Source organism: Pinus tabuliformis, chromosome 5_1 (genome assembly GCF_031772625.1).
Source record: "Pinus tabuliformis cultivar Carrire ecotype Pingquan chromosome 5_1, CPIR1, whole genome shotgun sequence".
In the NCBI taxonomy this organism is placed as follows: domain Eukaryota; kingdom Viridiplantae; phylum Streptophyta; class Pinopsida; order Pinales; family Pinaceae; genus Pinus; species Pinus tabuliformis.
In genome coordinates, this window is record NC_142305.1 from 587,382,406 (window position 1) to 587,389,618 (window position 7,213).

Below are 7,213 nucleotides of genomic sequence, written 5' to 3' on the forward strand. Positions count from 1 at the left end.
AAGCAGAGTTCTCCATGGTTCAAGCTTGTGTAAAAATGAACCCACCCATAGCCGATTTACACCTCGTGATTTCCATTTTTATCTGCTAGATGAGCCTTGGTTGTTTCATTCCATCACCACCATCTCTTTGGCCAATCATCTTCTTTCACTTGGTTGTTTTTCCTTTCCTGAGGAACTGCAGCGATGAGTGGTTTTATTAGCCAGCCTCTTGACCATTACATGTTTTGAGCAGTTCCATCATTGCCGGAACCAGTTGCTCCCCTTTATACCACTCGTTCCTCTAGGACGAGTCACCTTTAAGCCCTTTTCTGGCTCATAAAAGGTGAAAAGATTGCCGAGTATTTTTTCCCTTTTTGACTCGTTAAAGAGAATAAAAATGGAGGTTTGCTTTCAGCTCTTTTCTGACCGTTTAAAGACGAAAAGATTGCTGAGTTTTTCCTTTTGACTCGTTAAACGAAATAAGAGGCGGTCGACTTTAAGCTCTTTTCCGACCGTGTAAACACGAAAAGATTGTCGGGCCTTTGTCGTTTCAAGCTCGTTATTGGTTACGAAACGACGTGATTTCGATCACTTTTCTACTTTTTCGGGTTGAAGTCACTAGTTACGAAAAGTACTCCTCGATCGTAATGGTCGAGCGATTCTTTTGAGTATAATTTTATACTTTCCCGGGTTCGAGAGACACAAATATACGAAAAAGGACCCCTCTGGAGTTTTCTTTTTCGTGTCTTTTTCAAACTCCCTAAACATGAAAAAAACTTCAAGTTTTACCTATGTCGGACTCGTTAAACCCTGACGACATTGGACTCGTGACCATGACGAGACTCAAGCTTCTCCTCCCTAGGGCTCGTTAAACCATTACTAGGTTGGATTCGACCAGTGGTCGAACTTAATTCACAAGCATATGCTATCCCCTTCAAGCTTGTTTTCAAAAATAATAGGGTTACTCGTCAACAATGGTGGGGAAAATTTGGAAATCATCATTGGTAGCTAGTCACTCTTGAACGTCGACACTTTCTCTTCTTGTCAGGTTGGGACATCCATACATCGTCATTTGGCCTTCCATGGGTTTGGGTTGTCATTTAGCCTCATTCCATCTGATTCACGCCATTTCCATCGTGCCTCTGATCCCTTGGTCCCTGAATGCTGCCACCCTCTGGAGTCCTGTCACCGACATGCTCAAGAGTATAATCCTTCTGCAGTTTACATCCTTGCCTCCTTCTCTGATACTCTGTTTCGCCATCTACCGCTTGTTCCTTATCTCGTGTCATTGATGGGGGAAACATTATGGCCCTCCTACGACGGATTATCTCCTGTCGACATTAACTCATTATCCAGGAGATCGATCTAGAGGTCCCCTTTGGTACCTTAGAGCTTGCATGCCTCAATGGTAAGTTCTTTGCACCTGACGGTCGACTTTCATCATTGGTCGTCGATTGAGTGATTCCACGATTGTTCGACTTCAGCTCCTTTTTCACACTTCGTGGATTGTGCTCCTTAGTACCTTGAGAACCATTGGCATTATTGGTGGTTTCTCTCGCGCTTGTTAACGGTTTTCATCATTGACCGGTAATCAAGCGACTTTCTATCATGCTCGACCTCAACACATCTATTCGCATGCTAGAATTTGTACTACGGTCAGTTGGGTTCAAGACCCTGAACTCAGATTACCTATGTTCGGGCTGCGTGGGTTGGTTTGTGATTACATGACTCATTGATGGATGGTTGCGACCATACTTGAGTCTTCATGGATGGTTGCGACCATACCTTTATCATTATCATGGTCTCGTTAGTTGGATGGCTGCATCCATACCACAAACCTAGTTCGTATGTCTTTTGGATGGCTGCAACCATGCCTAGACTATGTGTACTTCATTATCAGAGATATCAGTTGTACTTGCGTGTAGGTTCTTCCAGATGGTGTTCCAGCTCAGTCAGTTTCGTAAAGAATTTCACCCCTCCCACTCTCTTGGGCTTCATACTTTAGGGGGCATCTGTTACATAGTAATTTGTCACTGTCTTCACTCCAGTCCTTCTACTGCATGGAAAATTTTAGTGGCGAATGTTCGCCCTTTGGCGAAATTAAGGGGTTTCTAAATTTTTAGTGGGTGAATATTTTGTATCATAGCACATTTTTACAAATCACCTCAAATAGCCCACCTTATTTTAAGGGAGAGGGTAAAAAAGGTAAATTTAGCCCTTGAAACTAGGAGTTACAACCTTCCATTCGCCCATTTTCAAGAATAGGTTTTATTTAAGTGAATCCTATGGGCCAAATACCATATTTATAAAAGAGGTATGGTAAATTAATAAAAATATAAATAAATGAGAGGTATGGTAAATAAATAAAACATTTTTTATATTTACTCCATAAGTCACCTTATATACTTGCAAGGGTGTAAACAAATAAAAATATAAGTGGAGGTATGGTAAATAAATAAAACATCTTTTTATACTTACTCAAAAGGTATGGTAAATAAATAAAAATATAAATAAACTAGACATATGGTAAATAAATAAAACCTCTTTTTATATTTAGTCCGTAACCCTTGTTCTATTTATGAAGGCTCAAGAAAGAGGTTTTATTTAAGTGAATCTTATGAGCCAAATACCATATTTGTAAAATAGGTATGGTAAATTAATAAAAATATAAATAAACGAGAGGTATGGTAAACACATAAAACATTTTTTTATATTTACTCCACAAGTCACCATATATTTACGAACACTCAAAAAATGCGTTATATTTAGCTGAAACCTATAGGCAAAATACTATGGGACAAATACCATGGACTAGATTGTTATTAATACCATGCAAAAAAACATTATTAACCCTAATATTAATATTAATAAAAATAAAAATGGCACATGGTATTGACCCATGGTATTCACCAAAATGGCACATGGTATTGACCCATGGTATTCACCTGGAATGTAGCATATTTAAATGGGGGACTTAAACCAGCATAGATCCATCTTTACTCTGGATCTACTAACTCCCGAGAGGTATCAAATATCATGATATGCAAACTAGCATAGAGTGAAAAAATATTTGATCCCTCTCGGGGCTTGGTGGATTTAATGTATGTTAAACATTTTAGCTTGGTTAAAATAAAAAATAAAATAAAATTCAACTATTAATTTTATTAATTTTTATAAATTACTAATAGTAATTTTTAAGCTCCAGGTTTATGATAACCCATGGTATTGACCCATGGTAATACCATGGTATTCATGTGAGAATAGACTATTTAAAGGGGAAATTCTATCATCTTAGATCCATCTTAATTCTAGGTCTACCCAGTGCTTAGAGGGATAAATAGATTTCATCCCCTAAGAGTGGTAGATGTGGAGTTAAGATGGATATAGGTTGGTTTTTATGATAATGAAGATATTAAATAGACTTAGGAAATTATATTGTAAAAACATCTTAAGGTGAATGGTTAAAGCATAGACATTGGACAAGTATATTTGTATACTTCTGTTTTAAACTGAAACAAATCTAGGGCTAAAAGGAATGGATTGATTGCACTAGTCATCCTTCTATAACTTTCCAACATACGCTGGGGTAAAAAGATTGTAATTTGGGTAATTTTTCTAACTGCAAATAGGAACATACTTGTGTATTGGCGAGGTTGTTACGAGGTCCCTAGAAGTGATGAATTTGAATTTTTTTTGGTTTTATATATAGTATTAGATTTTTTCTCATGCTTTCTGTGAATGACACGGGTGAATTTTATCCTACACCCACTAGGTTATCGATATGTAATTTCTGTAATTTTGATTTCAAAAGATATTTTAAAGAAATGCAATGATTTCATTTGTGTATTCAATAAACACAATATTCTAATGGAATTTTGGATTTGTGGTTTACCTATATAGATTCCATGGAGAAGTGTTAGTGGTGTGACATCAATTGTCCTCAAGCAGAGGCTTTAGTTTTACTCTTTTTGGAAGCAAATACTTTCTTCCAACATTTTTGAGTTCCATGAAAAAATTGAAAGTCCTAATAGTATTCAATTATGGGTTCAAGAGAGACATATTATTCAATTATGGGTTAAAGAGATCCACACTGAATGATCTATCGGCCTTATCTTCACTTAGTTTAAGACTATTCACTTGGAGAGCCTGCATGTGCACCCACTTCAAGAGCATAGTAAAGTCATGTAGAACTTAGAGAAGCTATATTTAAGCTTTTATTGAAGAATTGAAAAATGTCTATGTTCAATAACAACCAATCGAGCATTAAGCTTCCAATAATGCTAGATTTTAACCTGGAGCACTTTTGTGATTTGGAGGAGATGCCCCCTCGTATTTGTGACACATCTTCAGTTGTGAATTGGACTATTACTAACTGTCATTTCCTTCGAAAGTTACCAGATGACTTGGAGAAACTCAACTCTTTAAGAATGTTAAGGAAGGAAAGAAAGTACATTATGCTAAGTTCTCTTATGCTTTTCAAGTTTTTCTTGGATATCTACAACGTTTTAGGTAGGAAAGTACATTCTGTTAATGAAAATTTGTCTTGATAGAAAGGCCCAATTCCAAATTCTAATGCTTTCAAAAAGCATTGTATAACTATAATGTTTCTAAAAGGAAAGCATATTTTTTCAATTTAAGTATCATGATCCCATATTCCAACTTATTTTTCAGTAACCCATTAGGCTTTGTAGCTTTGAATAAATCCATGTCTTTTGATAAGATCCTCTTCCAAATTAGAATGCAGTTTCCTTTTGGCAATAACCACATACAATGTCTTGATTTTGTTATTGAGAAAATAGAGGTTGGGAAACAAGCTTGTGCCATACAAGGACTTGATTCATTGATTATGTATCAATTATGGCTCTTGATGTAACAATGTCTTGATTTTGTTGCTTGAAAATAGAGGTTACGCTTTACTATTTCACAGAATTTCTTACAATCTTTCCATAAGTATTGATTTGTAATCTCAATCATTGAGGGATGACGGTAATGACAAAGGTAATATTCCATGGTTTGGAGTTACCCTCTTACTAAATATTTAAATATATCACCACAATTTAACTATTAGTTAAAGGAATTGTATTTGATTTGTAAACAATTCATTGCTTGATTTATAGATTTTGATTTCTTTCCTTTTTTATTTTTTTCTCAGATTTGGTATGAGATATCTTCCAATATTTGGGTTCCCTAGTTTCCCCACCATAGCTATGAGGTTCAGATGCTATCATTAAATATTCTCAGAACGTTACAACTTTTCTAGTAAGTGTGCTTTGAAACATTGTTGTTGCTTTTCCATGGTGTTAATGCAAATAAGCACTACAACTAGTGCCATTATTTAGATTAAGTGCCAAAATCTAGGTGGTCTTGTAATGATGGAGTGGTTGTTTTCTAGCTACGAAGGCCATATGCATTTTTATCTCTTATGTTGTCCTGAGATATTCAAATTCAAAATAAGAATTGAGGTCTCGTTTCCACTGTAGATTGCAGTCAGTTTCTTGAACATAATATATAATAGATTATATTTTACTACTCAACTGTGGATGTGATCCCTCGCAGGAAAGGAAATTCAAAGTGACTTTGATTTCACATTGATTTGTCAAAACATCCACATAGGAAAGGAGATTCAAAGTGACACTGATTTCACACTGATTTGTCAAAATGGAGGCAAGAGAAAAGGAAACTTTGTATTCAACAATGCTCTTAATTTCATATGTACATGCATAGACATATTAATAGAAAATATTGAAGGGTTGCCTAAGTAATATTTTCCATTCCACTACATTCTTTACAGCTTGTAAATAAATAACTCGGAACAATTCATTACACTACTTGTTATTCTTTATTAATCAGTGGTTAATGATATTGAACTGGCTAAGATTTTTCTTCCTTCTGTGAAATTGTGTGTTCTATAATGCTTCTTTTCCATTCACTATGTATAGCATATAAAGTGTGTCTAATGGATTAGGAAGATTGGAAAGTCTTGTGATCCTTGAACTATGTTACAAGGCAGAAACCCAATGGGGCAGGGTAGATGCATCCCCACAAAGGGGTCAAAAATACCAAAGTTGGTATTGGTTAGTGCCTTGAGCTAGAAAATTTCCTTTACCCTTGTATTAACAGTGAATCCGGAGAGGATTCTAATAGTATCTTTATAAGATTTATATCAGTTAAGATTGATGAATAAAATTCATGAGACATGAGCTAGGATGTCCTTGCAAGGTGGTTGTTGATTATTGGAAGCTATGATGGCCATTATGTCAGGCTAGGTGGTCGCACTCCCTTGATCATGAGCACGATTGTGATCAAGATGGAAGACTTCATATTCTAGATTGATTGTTTAGCAGTGATAAGTAGTGGGCTCATTCACAAAATCTTCTATTTCACTAATCCTTTTTATAGAGTTGTCAGATTCAATTTCCAAAGGTTTTAATTACACTATAGAGTTGAGTTCTGAAAGAGTTGTGATTTGCGGTGTTAAGTATAGAAACTATGAAAATTGAATGAAGACAAGCATAGTAGATGTATCAGACTTTGTTATAAACTTACCTGCATATTATAAGGGACTTGGTTGGCTTTTTTATAATTTTATAAAAAAGTTCCATGTCGTGGAAATGTGAAAAAAAACAGTGATATTGCCACCATGTGTGTTACAGGGAAAAGTGTCTATGCAGAACTGCTAATCCCACTAAGGCGTGGTAGCTACCTTAGAAACAAACAAAGTAAAACTACTTTCGTTTTCCTTTATGAAAGATAGATGAGAGAAGAATAAAGGAGACCAACCTCTGTCTTGCGCTTGGTTCCTTGCTCGATTCCTCTCTCTTCTGATAGTCCTTTGCTACTTGTTTCCTTGTACACCCAGCTTTACAGAGTACCTGTAGAATCAAAGCAACATAACACTATACGAGAACATGGATCTATTATCATAAACAATCTAGGATCAGATGTAAATTGACCATACAAATGCACAAAACATAGATTACACAAGAGTATGGAGGAAAACTTGAGTAGCTTTATTGAAAATCAAGAAAGAGCCAAGAGAGTTACAACCAGTTGTTCTGACCTAGCATCATCCTCTCAGCAAGTAAGCCCTTCTTCACCTCATGCAAAGCTTAGATCACCCAACACTATGATGTTGCCTCAAGAAACCAACAGCAATTCCTTACAAGATGCAAAATTCCAGCCTTTGGATCTCTGGGATGAGGGATCCATATATAGATATCTGTAAGGGATATGA